The sequence below is a fragment of the Drosophila nasuta genome, chromosome 2L, assembly GCF_023558535.2.
Source record: "Drosophila nasuta strain 15112-1781.00 chromosome 2L, ASM2355853v1, whole genome shotgun sequence".
Classification (NCBI taxonomy): Eukaryota; Metazoa; Arthropoda; class Insecta; order Diptera; family Drosophilidae; genus Drosophila; species Drosophila nasuta.
Window position 1 is genome coordinate 26369895 of NC_083455.1, and position 22638 is coordinate 26392532.

The 22638-nt window shown below is 39.1% G+C and overlaps 1 long non-coding RNA gene across 1 annotated transcript in view; it reads right to left on the minus strand.

Moving 5' to 3' along the window:
* Positions 1-22638, minus strand: part of LOC132791214 (uncharacterized) — a 145374-nt gene that overhangs the window by 9781 nt on the left and 112955 nt on the right. Inside the window, exon 6 of the long non-coding RNA XR_009632880.1 lies at positions 9958-10007. This is a non-coding gene — a long non-coding RNA (uncharacterized LOC132791214). The remainder of the gene's footprint in view (positions 1-9957; positions 10008-22638) is intronic.

Consider the following 22638-nt stretch of genomic DNA (forward strand, 5'->3'; position numbering starts at 1 on the left):
CGCATTTGTCTTTGACGTCGGCTTCGTCGACGTCGGCGCTTATCTTTCAGCCTGAGTTGCGACTCCAGTGCCAACTCTGACTACGAATCTGTGTGTCTAGTCTGAGCTCGGCAAAAGGTTTTTGACTGTGGCCTCCAGCCCATCCGTCAGCGTCGTCGCGTCGATAGCTGGTTAATGCTTTTGGCCGCGGCCGCATTTGCCGCTTTGGTAACACGATACGCAGCAGTTCAAGTGCCTCCCTCCATCTACATCTATACATCCATTCAGTCAGCCAGTCAGTCAGCCCACTCCCAAAGTGAAGCTGTGGCCAACAACTGTGCGCGTGTCATATTGGCATTTCCTCTTCTTTGCTGTGAGGCAACGCCTACGTGACCATCGTCCAACACTGGCAACACACACACACACACACAACGAGGCTCGTCTTAAATCGTTTTCAAATTGATTTTTGCCGTCAAATTTGCACAGTCGGAACGGAACACAGCAAAGAAGCGGGAAAGGATGTGGATCATTTCATGTTGCGCTTGTTGTCGTCGCAAAATGTTACTAATAGTTCGAAATTACAAGCCAATAATCGTTTGTTTTTGTGCAGCCCTCTCTCATTGAGCATTCGCATTCGGTTTTTGCAATGCACAAACTGCGAGTATGTAGGTGGACTCCTTTTGATAAATGATACGACTGTGCAAAGCTTTCTTCTACTCAATGCTAATGCATCATATATAATGCTTTATTTGACATACAACTAATCAAACTGAAGAGCAGTCTTTAAAAGATTAGCTCAAACTACTTTCACTTGAAGTCCTCAATATATAAAGCATAGGTCGATTTTACAAACTTTTGACTTTTAGACTGATACAAAAGTGAATAAGTAGAAAAGCTACAGTCGGGTGTGTTCGACTGAGAGATACCCGCTAGCCATTGAGAAAAAAGCAAAATGTGCGGTATTCATTTTGAAATATATCGAAATAATATACCGCAAAGATACTAAAAATATACCATTTGTTACATTTGGTATATTGATATACTACTACATTCAAAATACTCCATATAGTGCAAAACATAGCAAGGCAAAATGGTATTCAAATTCAAGTACACCAAATTAATATACCGCAAAGATACTAAAAATATACCGTATGTTGAATTTGGTAAGCTGATATACTACTACATTCAAAATATACCATAGCGTGAAAAAAGTAGCAAAGCAAAACGGTTTTAAATTTCAAGTATGCCAAATTAATATACCGCAAATATACTAAAAATATACCATATGTTGCATTTTGTATATTTATATACTACTCCATTCAAAATACTCCATATAGTGCAAAACATAGCAAGGCAAAATGGTATTCAAATTCAAGTACACCAAATTAATATACCGCAAAGATACTAAAGATATACCGTATGTTGAATTTGGTAAGCTGATATACTACTACATTCAAAATATACCATAGAGTGAAAAAGCCAGCAAAGCAAAACGGTATTAAATTTCAAATATACCAAATTAATATACCACAAAAGTACTAAAAATATACCAAATGCTATATTTGGAGTATTGATATAGTTCTTTATTTAAAATATACCATATTGGGAAAAATACTGTATGGGGTCGGGGATATCTCCTTCTGCCTGTTACATATATTTCCAAAAAGCAAAAAGTTATAATACCCTTCTACCCTATGAGTAGACACATTCAAATTTCATATTTCTCTAATTTATGGTCTAATCTTTCCTGCTCTCTTTCAACATTTCCTTATTGATTTAAGCCAAGCTTCTGTTCAAGATATCTTCTCCGTTGTCTAAGCTTTTAATGCATATTAAATTTAATCGCTCCTATTCTAACCTGTTTGACTTTGCTACACTATACTTTTCTTTATGCAAAGTTCGAAGTTATCTTAATGGCATTGCAGCCAGTCAATATCATCTTTATATCTTTATTTATTGCACTAGCTGCAACATTTCCGCTATTAAGTTTCGCATAAAGCATATTTGAAATACAAGTTAATCGATGCCAGACAAATTGAAATGCCAAAATGTGAATATAAAAATGTTGGCAATCGTTAGATAAGTGCGAACGCATTTAAACAGCGTTGCTTGAATAATTGTTATCTCTTAAATGCAACAAAGGTGTTTGCACATGTCCAAGCAAATACAAAAAACAAGAAGAAGAAAAACCAAAAACAACTTGACGCCACGCCACACTCAACGCGGTTTCCATACCCAGGATAATGCAAATAAATTCAACACAACAACAAAACCAAAACCAAAAACCAGAAGAAAAAAACGTTGGGCAAACAAATTGCCAGCCAGACAAGTCGCCACACACACATACAAACATTCAGTTGAGAGCTGTGAGCTGAGCTCTGAGCTCAGAGTCCACGGCAGTGGAGGAAAAATCAAGATAAACGCTCTAATTGAGATTAAATTCATAATTACGATCGCACGGGCGACACTTTTATGGTGTTCTTTAATTAAAGTTTTTTTGCCGGTCTAGGAAATTTGAAACGCGACCGCCCTGAGGCTTGGTCCGGCTCCAGCTTCAGCTTCGGTGTGGAGTTCTCTCCTCCGAGAAGGTGTTGAGTAATTTTCTGAAAATGCCGCACACTTCCCGCTCCACTCGAGAGTAGAGCGCTAATCTCGAGTTTTTGCGAGCGCGCTGATTGAAATCACAGACGCTGATCACATAAATTGCAAGATTTTTCGGTATACATGACAGAGAGACCCAAGTTTCCAGTTTCCCTTCCCCTCCTCCCTGGCACACACTACAACGCATAATTGCATTGTATGTGTTGTGTGTAATTGAAATTAATACGAGTGTATTACACCGAGCGAAATGACTTATTTCATATGGGTTAATTTGACGCCCGTGCATGTCTGATAATTAAGCAATTTAAAGCGGCTTTTATATTGATTTATGATAGTCGTTGGCGATAACTTTTGATAACTGGTAGCTGCCTGACTATCGGGGGTTAAAAGCTGTTGACATTTAGCCAAAAAATACGTTTTACTTTTTGCCATTGATTGCAGTTCACTCGGGACACATTAGCATAACGATCAACAGCTGCGAGAACTGCGCAGCATCTTTTTGTCAAATGATTTCCCACACTTGAAACACACTCGAAGGATTGCCACACGCGATCCCCCATCATCATCATCGAAGAAGCTGTCGAATGCGTAAATTCGTATAGATTATTGATAAGAAAAGCGAGCTGCTTAGGTAGAACCAAAACCGTCCCGAGATGCTATCGAAAGCTCATTGAAACAATTAAACGGCGGCTGCCTCCGCTGGCCGAGAGAGTTTGTGTCGCGCCTAATGATCATGATGATGATGGCCCCACAACTCAGTTCGATAGATAAGGCATTAAAAAGCAATTATGACGACAAATCTGTAAACATACGGCAATCGTTTTAATGGCGGACTTAACGCAACATTTAGAAGGTAATAAAAACAAGGCGGGCGACGATTCGAGGCGCCACAGTTTGAAGTTGCATTAACATAAAAATGTCATAAGGTTTATGTGTACGGAGATCGATCCGATCAGATATAGTCACTGGGAAGTAGAGGTATTGCTGTACGTACTTCCAGCCAGCTGCCACAGCTGGCCGCCCTCTGCCTTTCTTCGGCATTTTGCAATTGAAAGTGAGAGAGGCAGACATTGCGTAGGAAATGTTTCGAGAGCAAGCATAAATTATGAACGATCGTAAATCTTTGACATGGATCAGGGATCAATGCAGTTCTATTTATGCTTCGTGTAAGGCAAAGGTTTGTTGAGTATTTCAAATAAGTTTAAAGAAAGAAGTAAACATCCAAAAGTCTGCCCCTTAACCCATTAGTGTGGCCACCGGAAACCGCTCGCAACATTAATTATGTGCGAGCTTCGCGGAAATTAAAGCTGTGTTTGCTTCGTTTCCAACCTGCCAAGACACATGCTATACACAAACACACACCAAAAAGTGACCCAGAGACAAACCCAAGCGATGATTCAAGACACTAAACGAAGTAGGTACTCGTTATACCTATAAAAGTAGCCAAGGGGAGTGGGGGGGAAGACAAACAGATCGGTCATTGAGCGTAACAAAGGTGCACCTTCAATGAAGCCTAACCAAATAAGGCAAGCCACGCAGCGAGCAGCTCGTCTCTGTGTCTCTTCTCGACTACACGTAAGGAATGCTTTCGGACAGTTTTGGGGTGTGCTCCACACACACACTCGCACACACACACCGTTGAAAAGTTGTCGTCGGAACACCCATTTTACCTGCACAACGCGTTCTTTGGGTGACTAAACACTTGTTTCGCTTCAATAACGCACCGGCGATCGTCCAACTTCCAAGTTCCAAGTCGCTGCTGTCATCTTCCACTGGGGAGTGGAAGAAGCAGAAGAAGGGGAAGGGGAAGGGGGGAAAGCGAGGGAAGACGATTCAGCGAAAACATATATTTTAAACAACAAGTACGCAATATCGTCGCTGACAGTTTAGCCCCAAATCCAAATACAACAAGCTCATTTCGTTCTTTTTCATTCGCTTTAAGGCGCTGTCCATTCGTTCGTTCAATATGTTCGATTCTCGATTCGTTGACTTAAGGTGAGGATCGCACCACATCTCTGGCTATGGGATTGAGGTTGTGTCGCGGGGGTTAAGCGTGGCGTGGCGCGAGGGTGGGAGGAGCGGCAATGAGCCATAACGGTGCTGGCTGCTCGTGCCTGTGCCCCGCTTTCCCGACTCTCGACTCCCGACTCCCGGAAGCGTCTCTCGTCCGGTTCTTATGGGCTGGGTTGGGTCGTATACACGAAAGAGAAGCCCAAGACAAGTCGCAGGTTAGTCTCTCGATTGCGTATGCCTTTCATCATCATATGCTACACACTGTCTGTCTGTCTGTCTGTCCGTCTGACTGCTTGACTGTCTGTGTGTGGTTGTTCAACTATATCATTTGCTCGTACGTAATTTCTTGATTTGTTTTCTGATCGTTTTTTTTTCAATACCCTTCCAAAAGGTACTGCGAAATTGTCAACAATGTTGAGGCGTTCTTTAATTTATAATACAGGTCACAATATTTGAATACTTGTTGACTTATATATTACTGGAAACTTTGTTGCGTTGGGCACACTTTTTCGATGTTAAGGAACAACAGGTTTGAGGTATTGTTTAGTTTATAAATCAAGTTGCAAACTTTGAAAAATTGTTGACTTTATCATCTATCAAAATGCTTTATTATTTATTGAAATCTTTGTTGCGTTGGGCACACTTTTGCCTTGTTAAGGAATAGCAAACATTGACAATAATACTGCACATTGCAATTAACATTTTGTTAACAATATTGAGGCATTCTTTAATTTATAATGCAAGTTACAACATATCAAAACTATTTGACTTTATCATCTATCAAAGTGCTAAATATTTATTGGAAACTTTGTTGCGTTGGGCACACTTTTTCTTTCTTAAAAAATATCAAACAACATTGAGAACAATTCTGCATATTGCAATTAACATAAAAGTGCCCAATCAAAATAACAAATTGTTGTCATAGGAAAAAGCTGTCAAAAATTAAATGAAAATTTCAAAAGAAGTTTGACTTTCAATACTTTTCTTTATAGAAGTGTATTTACTAGTCGTACATCTTAAGCTTGCATTTCGTATTTGCTCTTTTTAAATACATTTTATGCGTCTCGCTCTCGAAATTATGGGAAATTAAAAAATGTTTTATTTATGAGTAGCTTTCAGGCAGCAAGTCAAGTAAATCGCGTTTCGTTGATTCTGAGGTGTGGTTTTTGGGTGCACATATGGAACACAAACACAAACAGAAATACATATTAATATATACCTCGATATATGGATATTATTATAGTGCTTTATGAGCTTTTAATGCATCCATAGACATGAGACAAGGAGAAGAGGAAAGAGAGGGGAGCGGAACGGGAGCTTTATGACCCGCAACAAAGTCTGAAAGTCAATCATATGTAACACAGGTTGCGATTATATTCGCAATTCTATGACTATATTCATATATCCACTCCATCAAAATCAAAAGCAAAAAACCAATTTAACTTCCCTCCCCGCTCTGCGCGTTCGTTTTGCATGTGCAAAAACAACTTTCCAACATTAATGACAATTTGTATCGTAATTGAAATCGAAATGCCGTGAATAAATGCCGCTTTGCACTAAGCCTCGAGACAACACTAGGAGAGTGCGAAGAGCAACTGAAGGGGAAGGGGGAGGGGTGTGTAGGGGGTGTTATACAGACGCACCACAACAAGGAACACCTTTTAAAATTAAGAGAGAAAAAAAAAAACAAACCAGAACCAGTTCAAGCGGCACAGGTGCCAAGCCAAGCCAAGCATCAGACGAGGCCAACTCTTGGCCAACTCGAGTTCGAGTTCGAGTCTGAGATGTGGATGTGGGCCTGGGCGAAAGCGCAGGCAGCCGCTTTTCAGCTTTTCAGTGTGTAATCCATTTTAATGCCAACACCATTACGAACAGTAGCCTCAGTGTCACATTTAGCAAAAGCAACGCGACCAAAAAATGCAAACTGTCATCCGCCTCAATGGACACTCTCGACTCTTGGCTCTCGTTGGTTGCAAAATGTTGCACCCTACTAAATGTGATCGAGTGCCATTCACACATCGATTTGCCAATTATACGAATATGCGAATTGAGAGTGCCGCAAAAAAATATTGACTTGAGGTACGTCAGCTAAGAGTTTTAATGAGCTGAGGACTCATTCATCAAGTTAGTCAACAGGCTCAATTTACTTTCAAAAGTTCAACATTAAGTTGTTAGCTTTTTGGGAAGGTACTTAAAAATATAAAATAACTTTCCTATTTCTTGTGGCAATATATTTTTTGAGGATTATATATATTTTTATAAGAATTTTAGACGATCAATCAATACACAATAGTAACAAAAATGTATCGAATATGCTAATTTGGGAGTAAAGCTCAATGTTTTTTAAAGATAAATGAGAATGAATGGGGGCATTGAATGACAAATTGAAAATGAATGATATGTTGTTCCTATAGTGAACAATATAATATTGTTTCTATATTATTCAAAATTTAATTCATATTCAATTCGTTATGGTAGCTAGCACTCATCCTTAAAAACATTCTTCATTTTGGTTCTTTATTGTACAAAATTGTAAATTTATTAAAAATAATTTCAGACGACGAATCAATAGTTTCAAATGTTATTTCAACTTCTTTAAAATGCTAAGTTGATTTCAATTTTCGTGATAAATCAATCTCATCTAATATCAACATACTAAAATATTATTATGTCTTTCTTATTTAGTACCAAATAGATTATATATTATTATTTTAAAAAGAATTTCAGAACCCTTTTACATTCTTTGACAGTTGCAGCGCATTTGAAAGTCTCCTTGCAGCATTTCTCACTTGTTTTATGATTTAAATGAAGCGCCAAAGTGTCACAGCATCGCTGATAGCCACGGCGACTGCAGCCTCTTGGTAGACAGCAGACTCGATGCCCCAACTACATACACTTGGTTGATCTGAATGCCAGGAGCCAGCGACCTTAATACGGCGACAATTGATTAGCAAGACGGACAGAGTCAGAGTCAGAGTCAGAGCCAAAAGGCGCGCACGCGGCTAATGAGCCAAGAGTGAAGCATAACATGTGAAGAAACGAGCAGCGCAAAGATTGGAGTGTGTGGAGTGTGTTGCAAAGGCGCCAAGTGCAGCAAAACAGGTTTCGCAAAGTTGTGGCAACAAGCAAAGGGTTGGTGTGGCACAGCTTCTGATGAGCCACTACGCATCTTCAGGCTGCGAGTTCGGGGGTATTAATCACGCCGATTGTCCGATATGGGCAACGCGATATGTTGTAAAGGATGCGAAAAGTCTCTCTCTCTCTCTCTCGCTTTGCACTTTGCTGTGTCGATAGCAGGGCGCATAATTTATCAAATACCTGAGAGACAGAGACTCAACTAAAGCGAACTGAACTGAGTCAGTGGCTCGGCATGCCATAATGAACCTTAGCCTACTTCCACAAAGGCCGCTGGTTGTTTCCCACAATTATGCAAAGAAGGAGAAAAATTGTTGGAAAATGCACAGAGTGAACAAACATGCCTCGAACATTCAACTGGCAACATTGGATAAGGTGCATCTCGACGGGGCCCAATTGCCAGGCCAAATTATAATGCATTACTTCATAATTCCCCGCCAGCAACTTGTTTGAACTGAGTCAGAAAGAGATTCCCTGGCCAGTGGGCAGTCAGGCAGTGGGTTGTGGGTTGTGGGTAGCCATAGATAGCCATAGTCGTCGGGGATAGTGAATAGTGGATAACGTTTGGTGGGTAGTCAGCAATCAAATCACTTGTTGCCCCAAAGCTAGCCACGAGATTGTTAGACAACAATCAAAGCTAAAATCGAATGATCGACTGGGAAAATGCGCTGTAAATTTTGAGGTGATAAAAGTATATTTAATAGAGAATATATAGAGAAAGATCGTGACTAGAATTATAAAAATATTTAGCAATTCATAGAAGACTTTCAAATTGTAATTATAGTTTAAAATGTGTAAATGAAAATTATTATTATTGGTTTTATGAAATAACGATTACAATTCCTTATAGCAATGGGATAAGCCAGAGTAAATAAGGATTTCAGGCTAATAAATGATATTGATTTTATAATTCGTAAATCTTTACCAATCTCGATCACTTCTAATCAATCAAAATCACTTTCAACTTCTACAGGATATCACAATTCTTACAGAATAATCCTAACTAGTACATAAAACGTGTCAATGAATAAGTGAATAAACAAATGAATTCAAAACTTGTTTACAAATTAAACTTTATAAACTGCGATCAAATGATTACTTTAAGCATCTACAGGGTATTGCAATCGTTACTCGCTTTTGTGGCCTACATTGGATACCAAAAGTCTCTCACTCCCTTTGCCTCGATTTGTTCTTCACTCTGGCAGTTAATTTGATTATGTTTGGCTGCATTGATTAACTGCCGCCTGACATGACAGCTCAATTCCAATGTCTCCTGCTTCCCCCCTCGCAGCATTTCATGATTATCGATTGCGCAATGTCCCCATCGACATCGTCGTCGTCATCATCTCTGACTCCTTAAGTGAGTCTTGTCTTTGGCAAACAACGACCAATCGAATTGGCCCTTTAGCTACCTTTGTCTGGGCATCGGCCACCGACCACTGAGACAACGATCGCGTAATCGCCCTTAATCCATCAATAAAACGGGGCCATCACGATATCGTTGCTCTCCCCCAGTTGTTGGCAGCAGTTGCCACTGTTGCCCAAAACAACAACAACAACAATAACCAACGACAACAACATTCAAATTTGCCAATTGCAACCTAGAAGCGAAGCAAAACTGCACTGTCGAAGCACCAGACACAAAACACCATCAGTCAACACAATCAATCTCTCAGAGACTCTAGTCTCGAGTCTAAAAACTAAGACTCGAACACAATCTCACATTGCAACTCAGGATCTTTGGAGCAGTTTACAGTTTTGTTGTGAAAATATTTGAGCTGTTTTTTATTCATTAAGTGCTTTTATTGGAGCTTAACGAGCAGCCCAATCGATCAAGTACCCTAAAACCTTTCACTAATGATTTGATTATGCAGTCAGTTTTTTGTTGTCCCTTATTTGTTTTTGCTTTTTCCACGACAAAGTCAACGACAGCTGAGCTCAGCATATGCCTCGGTCCAACTAGTCACAAAGTTGTGAAAATTAATTCGCAAATTGTTGTTGACAGTCTGCAAAGTTGCTTTCAATTTGTATTAATAGCAAGTCTTTGTTTGTTTTGCAACACTGTCACAATTACTTTTTATTAAGTTGCCAGCGTGCAAACTAAATATAGTGAAGTCGAGTTAGCGAACATTTGTATTGGATGTTTTTGGCTCAAATCAATAATTAGAGTATTACGTATATATATAATTAACTTGTCATGATTAAAGTATTGAGAGATAATAAACTTACCATAATATTGAAGCAACTCTCTCTAGCAGCGGCAGTTAAGGAAGTTATGCCTAGAAAAAGAAGAAACCTTTTTTTAGATTGATTGCGATCGCATTCAAATTGTGGAAGTTATTCAAGAAATACTCCTGTATGGCAAATTAAGCCTACTGTAATTGGGTTTTAGCTGCTTTGGCAGACAATCAGGTATATTTTGACTCTTATGGTACATTTTGATTGCAGTATTTTATCAATATACCGAATATGGATTTCGATATTTTTTTAATGTATTTTGTGGTATAATATTTTGGTATATTTTAAGAATAATTCCATGTTTCAAAATGGGTGGTCGGATCTCCGTTGCTTTGATTGACAATATGGTATATTTTGCACTTTATGGTATATCTTAAATGTAGTTCAATGTTGCTTTGACTGACAATCTGGTATATTCTGGTATATATTTATGGAATATTTTGAATGTAGCACTTCAAAGATTTACCAAATATCGCTTTTAGTATATTTTAGTATTTTTGCGGTATATTATTTAGTATATTCTAAGATGAATACCGCACTGTTTTGCGAGCACACTCAATTGTAGCATTCTTAATTGTTGTTAATTTAATTTGTTTGTCAGTTAATGAATTTACTTATATCTAGTTTGAATAAAAAGGCTTTAAATGAAAACAAATTTACTGATTACCGCCATAAACTTTCCGACTCTAACAATGAGCTCATCAAGACTGTTTTGTATGCTCCGGTCTGTTCATGACACTTTCGAGGAGGCAAACTCCTTGGCCTGAAAGTCAGGGCACGATCTTGCAGGCGGATAACAAATGTGTCCCAGAGACCCAAAACAAACGATGCGCCTTCACTTTTTATTTCCCTTAGCATATGGCAATAAAGCAACAAATTAACTGATGATCAGTGTCAATGGAATGCAACCATGTAAATTACACACAACTCAGATCAGTTCAGTTCAGTTCAGAGAGTGGGGTATGGAGTGGAGTCTTATGGGTAACGGAGACTTGCAATGTGAATCGGTGTCGTGATTACAGGTTGTTTGCAACAGCAGATGAGAAGCAGATGAGAAGGAGGAGGAGGGAGAGAACTATGCGAGAGTTGTTGTCGCGTTTTTAAGCGATGAATTAAGCGATATTTGCAATTAATAACTGTCATGCTGAAATCTGTTCGAATAATGAAAATTTGTTTAACTCAAATCGAAGCGGTCGCTGTGCAGAGTGCAGTGCAGCTGCCTCGAGGAGTCTGTGTCTCTTGTCTTGTCTTTGGGCCACACTTCCTTGACGTTGCCCACAAAGATTTCACAACGTCGTCGACGACTTTCGTGTTAATGGTATGCAGGCAATGCCATTGATTTCACTTCGATTATGGGGCACATAAAGAAACGCTTATGGCCTGTTCTCTCTCTCTTTCTGTCTCTGTCTCCCCTTCTGCCAATCTTCCACGCCTCCCCCTTCGGACAATAGTCGAGGTCGCCACGTGCGAGAAAAGGCGGCAAAAGTTATTGACTGATTATGAGATTTGGCACGCCATGCCACAACCAGAAGAAGGTGAATGCAACGCGTCTGCTGCTCTGTGTCTGTCTCAATCTCAACCTCTGGCCCTGCCTCCATCTCCTTGCTTCTTCTTGGTCGGCAGATTATGTTTTGAAAGTGCAGCCAGCGAGTGATTTCTTTATGAATTCATTAAACTTTAAATTGGTTTTAAATTGGCCACAGTTGTAAGCTGTGTGCCGAGAGTGTGGAATTTGGCACGAACTTGCTGCTGCTGCCCACAATTATCAGACAGCACACATCTACATATGAGGCCTTACCTTGCCTTGCCCACTCGTGTGTGGCCAGCGAGTAAGCCAGGCTTTTGGGCCAGGCCAATAATATTAATAACACGCACTTTGTGCCTCCTGTTGCCTGTGGCCCCGTTGGACAGCTGCCGGCGGGTAACTGCAACGGCAAAAGGCAACTCCATCCCATCTTTTGTTTGTTTTCATTAAGAAAATATTGCAGCGTCAACATGAAATCAATACCGAGGCCAAGGTCCACACACACACAAACACACATGTAAGACACCCGCACCCGCAGCATCAACTGCAACTGCAACTGCAACGGCAACAAACACCACGCCTTTTGTTTCACGGCTGCCTTTCTGATGGGGGTGACTGATTGCGATTGTGCAGCAGGCAGCCAGTCAGCTCTCTCAGTTGTTGTTGTTGCTGTTGTTGCTGTGGCAGGACATGTGCAATGTGCCGTTTGTCAGTGGCGCATAAAAGAAAGGAGTTTTGCTTGGATATATCAGGGCTGGTGCTGTGGCTGTGGCTGCTGCTGGTGGCTTGATGCTGCCTTCTACAGAAATCTGATACTTTCGTCTCTTGCTCGTAATTGTGCAGATGCATTGGCTAAAGGTGTCACTTGAGTTGTTATTGCTCTGCTCTCTGTTGTTGTTGTTGTTGTTGCTGTTATTCCCGATGTTGCTGTCGTGTCGCGCAGCTATTTTTGACTAACGACAAACGGCACAAGTTGGACACGCGTTTGTGATTTGAGCTGGCGTTTCTGGGATTGAAATAGACAAACACAGAAAGAGAGAGAGAGAGGATGAAGCGAAGCCACTCTTCGCTCACACCTGTTTTTGAGGCAGTGGAAAGGAAGGAACTAAGGAAGGAAACATTCAAGGGGTTGCAGCAGCTGCAAAGTGAAAAGTGACTGAAGCACTGATTTGTATACAATTGGGAAATGTAGTTTCCTCCATTTGATTTCCACCTTAATTCCCTTATCTCTCGAATAATTACAATAATCCACGTGCTTAACTAGCCTTTGATCTGATTCGCTTTGCCTTTCCGAAATCGATTCTCACGTTGGCCAAGGCAAAGAAGGCAATTAAAATGAACGAATCGAATAATCAATAATCGATTGCATTTAGTAGCAGCCACACAAAACGTGCATTTAATTGAGGCTAGCAGCAAAATAAAACAACAGCAGCAGCCGGCATAGTGCAAGCCCCACTTCATGATTACATAAAATTATAATTTAAATCAAATAGCGCAAATAGCAAAAAAGCAAATAATAAATAAGAAAACCAGCCAAAAATATCCAAGAAAAAACCAAAAAAACAACAAGCTGCCACCCACTCGATGCGAAGGACGTGGCTGCGGCTGCAGTTGCAACTGCGGCGCGGCGCCTCAAGCCAAATTATAACGATCTCTTTGCAGTCTCAATGTTCCCCCCAGAGTTCCATTCAGACAGTTGGCACACTGAAGACAACCAGACAACAGACAGGCAAAAACAATGCCCAAATGATCGCGAGCCGATCAAAAAGCCAAAGCAAATGAAACCCCCAAATGAAACAGAAACAACTGCCTTGCTGCGACAATCGACAATCGATAGTCGACAGTCAACAGTCGACAGTCTACAGTCGACATAACCCGCGGGCGCCTCAAACTTAAATGAAATTGAAATGGCCTCACAATTATAAACACAAACAACCAAGAACTGCTTAAAAAGTGTATGATGCAGACTTAAATACTCTAGAAGAGGTAAAGGCTGAGAATTCTATCTGAGGAATCTAATAAAATTTAAAATTAAATTAAGCAGCATCAGATTTCTATCATTCAGAACCTACTCAAATAAAGAATAGAACATTTTGGGAAAAATCTTTTCGCATTTTTTTAAAAGTTTTCAATAGAATATTATGAAAGAATACAGCTCTTCCACTAAATAAAGTTGATTGTTAATATATATCAATTTTTATACTATTTTGGAACAGAAGAAAGTAAAAGATTATCAGATATTGAACTTCTGAAGATTGCAACTTTTCAATCAAGAAAAATAAATACTCAATATGTAGACATATTTATAAATTTTGCAGTGTAAGAAAATAAAAGACAATCTTTTCAACTAATCAACATTCTTGCTAAATCTGCAGTCATTATTAATAAATTTTACAATAGAGTGGAGGAGAGAGAATACACATCTTCCATTCTGTAAAATGAACAATTATAGCGATTTTTATATATTTTGAAATAGAAGAAAATACAAGACAATCACATGTTGTAATGCTAAAAATCATAACACAATATATTGCAAATTTGTATACATTTTGAAATAGAAGAAAATAAAAGATTATTAGATATTGTATTTCTAACAATGATGACAAAAGTCCAAACTAATTTACAACCTTCTCCACCATCTTCAACCAATCAACACTAATGTGAAATCTACAGTCATCTTAAATAAATTTTGCAGTCTATGAAACGTTGTTATCTGTAAATATCTGTTGTATACGTTAACTTCATTAAACATTCCCCAAAAATAATTTAATGACACCTTCTTTAACTAATTTACATTAATATTTTAAGCATATCTGAAATATTAACATAAACGAAGCACGAATGTTTTGGCACATAAGAACTTCCTCAAAACTGTTTGATTTTAATTTGATTTGTCGTCCCATTGAGACAAACGACTGATTATGCAACTGCTGCAACTGCGATGGCAACTACAACAATGGAACCGCGAAAAAGAGTGCTTGAAGCACGTGCAGACCTTGCCGCAAAATAGTAGTATCTGCAACTATCGAGATATCGTAGATGCAACCGAAACGAAACAAACGATGAACGAACAAACGTTTGGCAACAATTTTAGTTTGCAACGCTTTTTTAGATATCTCGTTTGCAGCATCTGCGTTAAGTTGCCAAGCTTTTTATTTGCGATCATTATTATTATTATTTTTATGCAGTTTACGGTTTACAGCTAACAGAGTTTAAGAGTTTTTCCCCGAGACGTGGTCAGACATTGGCGGGCTGTCAGCCTGTCGTTGGACGGGAGAGTCAAAGTTCAATCAAATGAATGGCACCCACAACGTTTAATGTCTTTGATGGTTTTATTAGTCGAATGCCGACAGATAGATTCCTATCCGACTATTTGAATACGTTGTATATTCGATCGCTGGTGAATGAGTGAATGAATGAATGTACTCGCGTATCTCTTCTTCTTCTCCACTGACTCATTAGCCATTGTTGTGTTGATGAAGTTGTTTTGGCTTTTTCCTCGGCCAAAAAACCAGCTGGTGATTTCGGCCCCTGATTACAGATATTTGCAGCGAGACTTTATTTTTTATTACGAGTATTTCGATTATGTTTATTGGTATGCAATTTTGCAATGCTCAAGAAAAAAGTTCAAGGTTTCGAAATTAAAAAGTAGCGCAGCTCGCAGCTCGCGAAACAACTCAATATCCGAGTGCCGAGTGCTGATGATGATAATGATAATGATACTGACTGAGAGCTCTGGTCAAGGCTAGAAAACATCCTGAGGCATGACTCACACAAATTGGTGGGTGGAAATTGGCTGGAAAAATAGTGTATATTTTCCGAAGGAATGCAACGCTGTCTGCAGCTGATTACGGTGTGGATTTTTAACGCGCTAAATTATATTTTATTTATTCTCAAATCTCAATTACTAATTTCAATTGCAGACTGCAAACTTCAAATTTCTATCCACTTCGTCTGTCACCTTTGTTTGACGTATCTTTTTATACTGGCTATAAATATATCAAAGGTTATACTTGGTATATTGGTATAGTACTACATTTAAAATATACCAAAATATACTAAATCATACGAGTTATACCAAAATGCCGGACTTTACCAATATATCAAATATATCTTTTGGTATATTTTTAGTATTTTTGTATATCTTACAGTCGAGCACAATCGACTGCAGCTTTCTTATTGGTATAGTATATTTTGAACGCAGTATTATGTGAATATACCAAATATAACATTTGGTATACTATTAGTATTTGTGTAGTATATAAATTCGGTATACTTTTAAATTAATACCACACCGTTTTTACATTCAGTATATTTTTAGTATTTTTTGGAATATATTTGGTATATTTTGTGGGTATCTCGCAATCGAACGAGTGTATCTTTTTTACATGCTTCATCTTTGCTCTCGAAATTTAGTATTTTTGTAGTATATAAATTCGGTATATTTTAAAACTAATATTGCACCGATTTACATTCAGTATATTTTCAGTATTTTCTCGGTATATATAATTTGGTATATTTTGTGGATATCTCGCAGTCGAACGACTGTAACTTTTTTACATGTTTCATCTTTGCTCTCGGCATTTTCTCCTTTCCAAAAATGAAACACTGACAGGCTCATTTGTTGCTAGTGAGCCTTATCTTGCCTTGCAGAGCGAAGAGAGAGAGAGACCCCAATCACATAACTAGCTCCATCAGTGTTGTTTATACTCGCATTCTCCCCTCTCTCACACCCATATATCATTGGCTTGGCCCTGGCAATGATCGCTGGCAACAAGTGTTACGCCCAGCCAAGCCACATGACAATAGCTTTCAAATGTTTCTAATTAAAAAACAACGAAGAAATGGAAGAAAAAAACCAAAGCAGGCTGACTATATTTAGCTGACATTGTCCCTGCTGTTGTTTGTTGTTCTCCAAATAGATTCCTCCACAGCTGCCTCTTAACTCTCTGCCGATGCAGTGTAATGTGACCGACAACAACAACAACTGCGAGAGAGAATTGTGTTGTGTTGTGCCCGCATAAAGTGAGCGTGTCGCGGCAATGGAACGCTAATCATAAGCATTTGGCGATGATTTAGTGTCGCCAAGGCTGAGACACGTGTGTGTGTGTTAGTCCATCTCCCTCTCCTTGTAAACTGCAATCAGGCTACCACATCATGGGGCACATTGGGCGTCGTCGTCGTCGGCATCCTTTCAAGCTGCTTTTTCACACGCCGCACGTGAGAGAGCTTCTACCCCACAAAACAAAAAACACTTTGGCTCCAATGAGCCGCACACAACTCACAAAGTGATTACCTATTCCGATTTCGATTCCGATATTTCGCTGGGGTTGTCTGTTTTTTATGTTTGGGGAGCGAACTAACGCCCAAACGAACTTTCTAGCCAACAGGCGCGTCATTAATTAACGTCCTGTTGTTGTCTGAGCTCAGTTGAGTATTTAATGCTATTTGCTTTTGACGGCGCCGCACCACAACCACCCACAACAACGCTCTTTACCCCGTTCTCTTCCAGTATTTTTATACCCGCTACTCATAGGGTAGAAGGGTATTGTAACTTTGTGCCGACAGGAAATGTATGTAACAGGTACAAGAAGGCATCTCCGACATATAAAGTATATATATTCTTGATCAGCTTCAACAGCCGAGACGATCTAGCCATGTCCGTCTGTATGTCTGTCCGTATGAACACCTAGATCTCAGAGACTATAGGAGATAAAGCCATAATTTTGTTTGCACGCAGATCAAGTTTGTTTTAATTTTTTTGCCACGCCCACTTCCGCCACCGCAAATCAAAAAAATCGAATAACAAGCGGGTATCTCACAGTCGAGTACACTCGACTGTAGCTTTCTTACTTGTTCTCTCTCATTTTGGTTTTCAATTTTCCAATTTTCGATTACCAAACACTGGCATACTTTGGCTCGCTGCACTCTTAATTGCCGTTGCATTTCCACTTTACACAACTTAATTGCACCACCAGCTAAAATACCCCCATCTCTTCTCCCTTTTGCCCTACCCCATGCCCTGTGCTCCTACTTCTACCCCTTTCATGCTGCTTCTGTAGTCTCGGCTATTTATTGTTTCCATTTGGCTGCAAGCGGGTTTATTACAATGTTGCCCTCGACTCAACTCGACTCGACTCTTTGACTCTTCTGTTCGTTGTTGATTTTGGCAACTTTATTGACGTTTAACACGTTCACTCTGAAAGGGGTTGACACTCGTCCTAAATAAGTTAACAACAGATGTTTACATCATTATTTTATGATGATGTTTATCACTGTGTTCAACCCGTAGAAACTAACTGTTCACAAAACGCACATTCCTGTTGCAACTTCAACGACAAATAAACTTCTATGTTTTCTTTAATTAGCTAAAGTTCTAATGACAAACAAACTTGTTTAAAAAAACAACATGAAGAATTAACATCGGAGGAACTTTGGATTTCGTTGAATGCCAACTGAGCATAAACGAAGTTTGTCAATCAAAACAGTTCTGTTAAGTAAAAGATTTGCATAAATTTACTTGGAAATCGAAATAATCACACATTTGTATACAAAACAAACAATATAATTTATGCAAATTCTTACTTCAAACTTCTAAGCAATAAGAAATCAGGACATTCTCTATTCTATTGTTTGAGACTAATTGCAATATCTTTATCCTATTTGTATTGATATTCTTCTGGCAAGCAACATTTACTCTATTTTATTTCTTGCTACACTCAATTTAGAAGTCGCACAATACTTAGCCCTCATATTTACAGAATATATTTGCTAACAATATAATATATGCAAATCTTTTTATCAAATACATATTAATAATAAGAAGTCAAGAAAACACAACCTTCTCGTCAAGAAAGTTTCACTCAACTCTATTCTTTCTTTGTATAAAGTCGAGATAATTGCATAGTCACTTTCATTTTAAAAGACATATTCACATATTTAAACAACAAATTTGCTAATAAAGCAAACAAACTTCTTAGTAATAAGTGAAGCATTTCACATAAGATTAAATCTAAACTTTATCCTATTCAAATTGAAAATATCTCGCCAAGCTTAACTCTGTTCTATGCCACTTCTTTGTCTATATTTGATCTCTTACTTCCATCGCATACAATGTCATTCCAAACAAGAAGTTAATGTCGTATTTGTAGGCTGTTAGAGCAGCTTATTTCTATAGCCCAAAGTATTATTCATAAAGCAAACGCTTTACGTGTTGCGACTTGTGTTTTTTTTTTCATTCTTTTCTTGACTGTGTTTTGTTATGTTTTGTTGGCTGCAAACACACCGATGATGATGGCTCGTAATCGCTGAAATTGGCTTAGTTTCACATAAAACTTGCCCTGCAGTCTCACCTCCCCATTCTTACCCCTCCTCCTGTCTGTGGCAACAATGCAAACGGCTCCCCGGTCGGTGCACATACATAATAAAACAATAAAAACAACTTTTACGATAGCCGCCGGATTCTTTTCTCGTATTCAAGTGCAATAAATGTTGGACGAGACAATCCGTCACTGCAAGCTTCCCCCTCACCTCACTTCCCTACCCTTCCTCCTGCTGCAACACCTCCTACTGTTGGCCTATTGCGTTGTAGAGAGAAATAGGTGACAATGCCCCCGAAAATGCTGCGAGACGCATATAAAAATCAACGTCGGGCGATTTGATGGCATTTTGAAGGAATCAATTTAATCGCATTTAATGCCAAGCGATAATACCCAATGCCTTCTGCATCAGATCAGTTCAGATCTTCAGATCTTCTTTCAGCGTTCATATAAAAATTTCAATAATTTTCCATAGCTGCCCAAAAATACTTTCTTGCCTTTGCCGCTTGTAATGTGTGTCAAAGTGGGGAGCGAGTTAAGTGCGCCCCAAAGGGAATTGGATTCAACATTGTTCTGCTGTTGTTTTGTTCTTGTCAATGGGGCGACACCTTGCCGAAAGAACATTCGTAGCAATAGCTTCAGAGATACTTTCGTATCTTTACCCCATTGAGATATTCACTAATTAGTTGTTGCCTGCCAGATATTTATGCGTCGTTGGTGTCACTTGGCACATAAAACTGAGGTGGAAGATGGGGAGAAACTTCTTCTGCCGCTGCTGCAGCTGCGTGTGATAAAAAGGCCCAAAATTAGGCAAAAGGCGTGTAAAGTGCACACTGGAACGATTAACTGCCTGCATTAGCTGAGCGGCCTGATTAATACCGAGAATTAAACTGCAGACTCTGCTTTCTCTCTCTCTCTCTCTCTCTCTCTCTCTCTCTTCAGCACGTGTTGTGATTTGTGACTCTGTTTTCGGGTGTCCCAAAAATACAGTTCTGATTCTAATTGCCCAGTTGAAAGTAGTAAGAAGACTTTCTGTGTGCACTGCTAATATGAAAATGAGACTCCGCTGGCAACGGAACTGAGGAAAAACTGTTGCAAATGCAAAAAATGAAAAGAAAAACCACAAAGCACTAAAAACTGAAGACGTGAACGCGATGTTTGTGCGACGTAGCCTCGCCTGATCGCCTCAATGTATCACGATGGATTTATAGTTTAGTATGCACGATCAATCAAAAATCGTGAAGAGAAAGAATCACAGTGTGTAGTAGGAGAGCGACAGAGAGAACTCTTTTTTTTTTGTTTCATTGGTCTTGGCCATCTAACAGTAAACGATGCGCGCGGGGCATATTAAAAGAAAGTCGACGACGACGACGACGACGTCTTGACTTCCACTTTAGAGTTTTGGCACTGAGCGTTTTTTTTTTTGTTTGAAGCGTTGCCAATAAGAATTATTACACCTGATTGGAATCTGCAGCCGCAGTTGTAGTTGCAGCAGTCAACAGAAATGAACTTGACCACAGCAAAAAATAAAAATAAAATACGCCCACGTACTTGTGGGTGGGTCGACGTTTTTTGTTTTTGTTTTTGAGGAACCCCAGAATCCAGAAAATCTGCGCCAAGAAGCGTTAGACCCCGACTGCATTTATTAACATTTTGACTTTGTGACCAATATACCGAAGAGACTGAAGACTGAAAACTGAAGACTAGAAGACTTGCAGCAGCAGCAGTTGGCCTGGTAGGCGTACTTAATCGATCGCTTGTTGATAGGCAAATTGGCAAAATGCAAAAAGGCAGCGAGGAAAACCTGTTTCGGGGGGCTTTTCCTTTGAACTAACTTCCTCAGCGGCGGCGACTGCCAGGAAAATTCGTGATGCGCAGCATTCATTTGGCTCACAAAAAAAAAAACTTTTGGTTTAGTTCTTGCGGTCCTCGTCCACTGTGCGATCTTTATCTGGTCTCAGAAATTTTTAGGGCTCCATCGACGACGACGACGACGTCCGCTAGTCATTTACATTTGCCTCAAATGGGAATTTCAAGTTTCGAACTTTGTGCAGAGATTTTTGTGTTTTATTTTGGCGACCGCCGTCGTCGTCGTCGTCGTTGTCGACGTCTGACAGTTGGAGCATTGCAAAGTGATCGTTAAATCACGAATATTTAATTGTCTTCATCACCTGAGGGTGGTTGAAATTAGTTTGGACTTGGCTTAAAACATTTCTTCTTCAAGCTCGCTGCTCCATTTGCAGTTGTTGTTGTTGTTGTTGCGGTTTCTAGTCGGACTTCGTTCGTAATGGGCTTGTAATGGTTTCAACTTTCAGATGGACCCACTTTACTTAAAGCCAGTGCCCTCGGACACAGGCTTTAAAGGTCTGTTTTCCCGTTTCAAATTGCATGCATAGATTTGGCCTCTAATGAGTCGTCAACCTCGCGACATTAAGTGCTAATTTTATGGCGATTGATTGAATATCCCCCTAAAACTAAGGTCAAGGAATGCCACAAAACGAAGCGTGAAAAATGCAAAGGCAACACTTACCAAGAGCAGATTTAAGCGAGATTGAGAAAAGCCTTTATTGCTATTTTACTGGAAGAAATAAGATTCGTTGAACAAGTCTTGAATGAGCAATTGTGAGAAGACATTTAGTACTAACAGTTAAGAAAGCTAGTCGAAAGCAAAACAGTGAGGTATTAATTTTAAAATATACCAAAATAATATACCACAAAAATACTAAAAATAAACCAAGGGTTACACTTGGTATATTATATTCATACAAGCTGTACCATAGAGTGTAAAGTTTGCCGAATTAATATACGGCTAAAATACTAAAAATATACCGAAAGTTATATTTAGTATATTGATTTAGTACTACATGGAAAATAAACTATAGAGTGTAATACATCAATTAATATAGCGCAAATATACTAAATATATACCGAACGATATATTTAGTATATTAATATACTAAATGCAGAATATACTAAGGAGTGCAAAGCCGAAAGCTAGACTTAATATATTTATATATAAATATAAATTAAAAATATACCATAGAATGCAAAATATACCAACTATATATATTATATAATTTCTACAATGTTTATCCGATTAAACCGAATCAGTTATATTTTGATTTTTGAAACATTTACAATTAAAAGACCATCTTCAGCTGCTGTTATTTTCAGCTTGATTTGCTGTGAACTTTGATGTAATATTCTCTGAAGTTCCCATGTTTTGATCACACCTTGCCGACTTTTCCAAGCACAACTCATAATTGATAAACTGTTATGGAAGAACAATTGAATCGACTTCCCACGCTCAGCTACAAAATGATTTGTGTTAGTCGCTGTGCATTAACCATAAAAACACTTCACTTACAAAACAGAGCAAATATACAGAGAGTGAGGGCTGTAAAACAATTAACGATTGACCCCTCTCAACGAAAATCAGACAGTGACTAAACAGTTATCAATTATTACGATGAATGTCAACAATTGAACATTGCGGCGGTTGGCAGCCAAAGCAATAGATAAACAGTTAGAAAGACAAAATGCTATTGAAGGTTTCCCAGGCACAGAGGGACGGACAGGAAGTGGCAGAGGCAACGCATCATTGCACATGTTTCACATGATCGAGGGGGGTGGGATGAGGGGATGACATCGAGCATATTGTTGCAACAAAGATTCCCACAATTGTCAAATCACAATTCTAAGGGGGGAAGGCAAAGGCATCGAAAATTCGCGAAAGCAGGAGTCGAGAAATTAAATTAGTCCAAATTAAATGGTAACATTGAGTCATTGTCGCAAGTCTCGAGGGTTGCTGCTGCTGGTGGCAAGCAC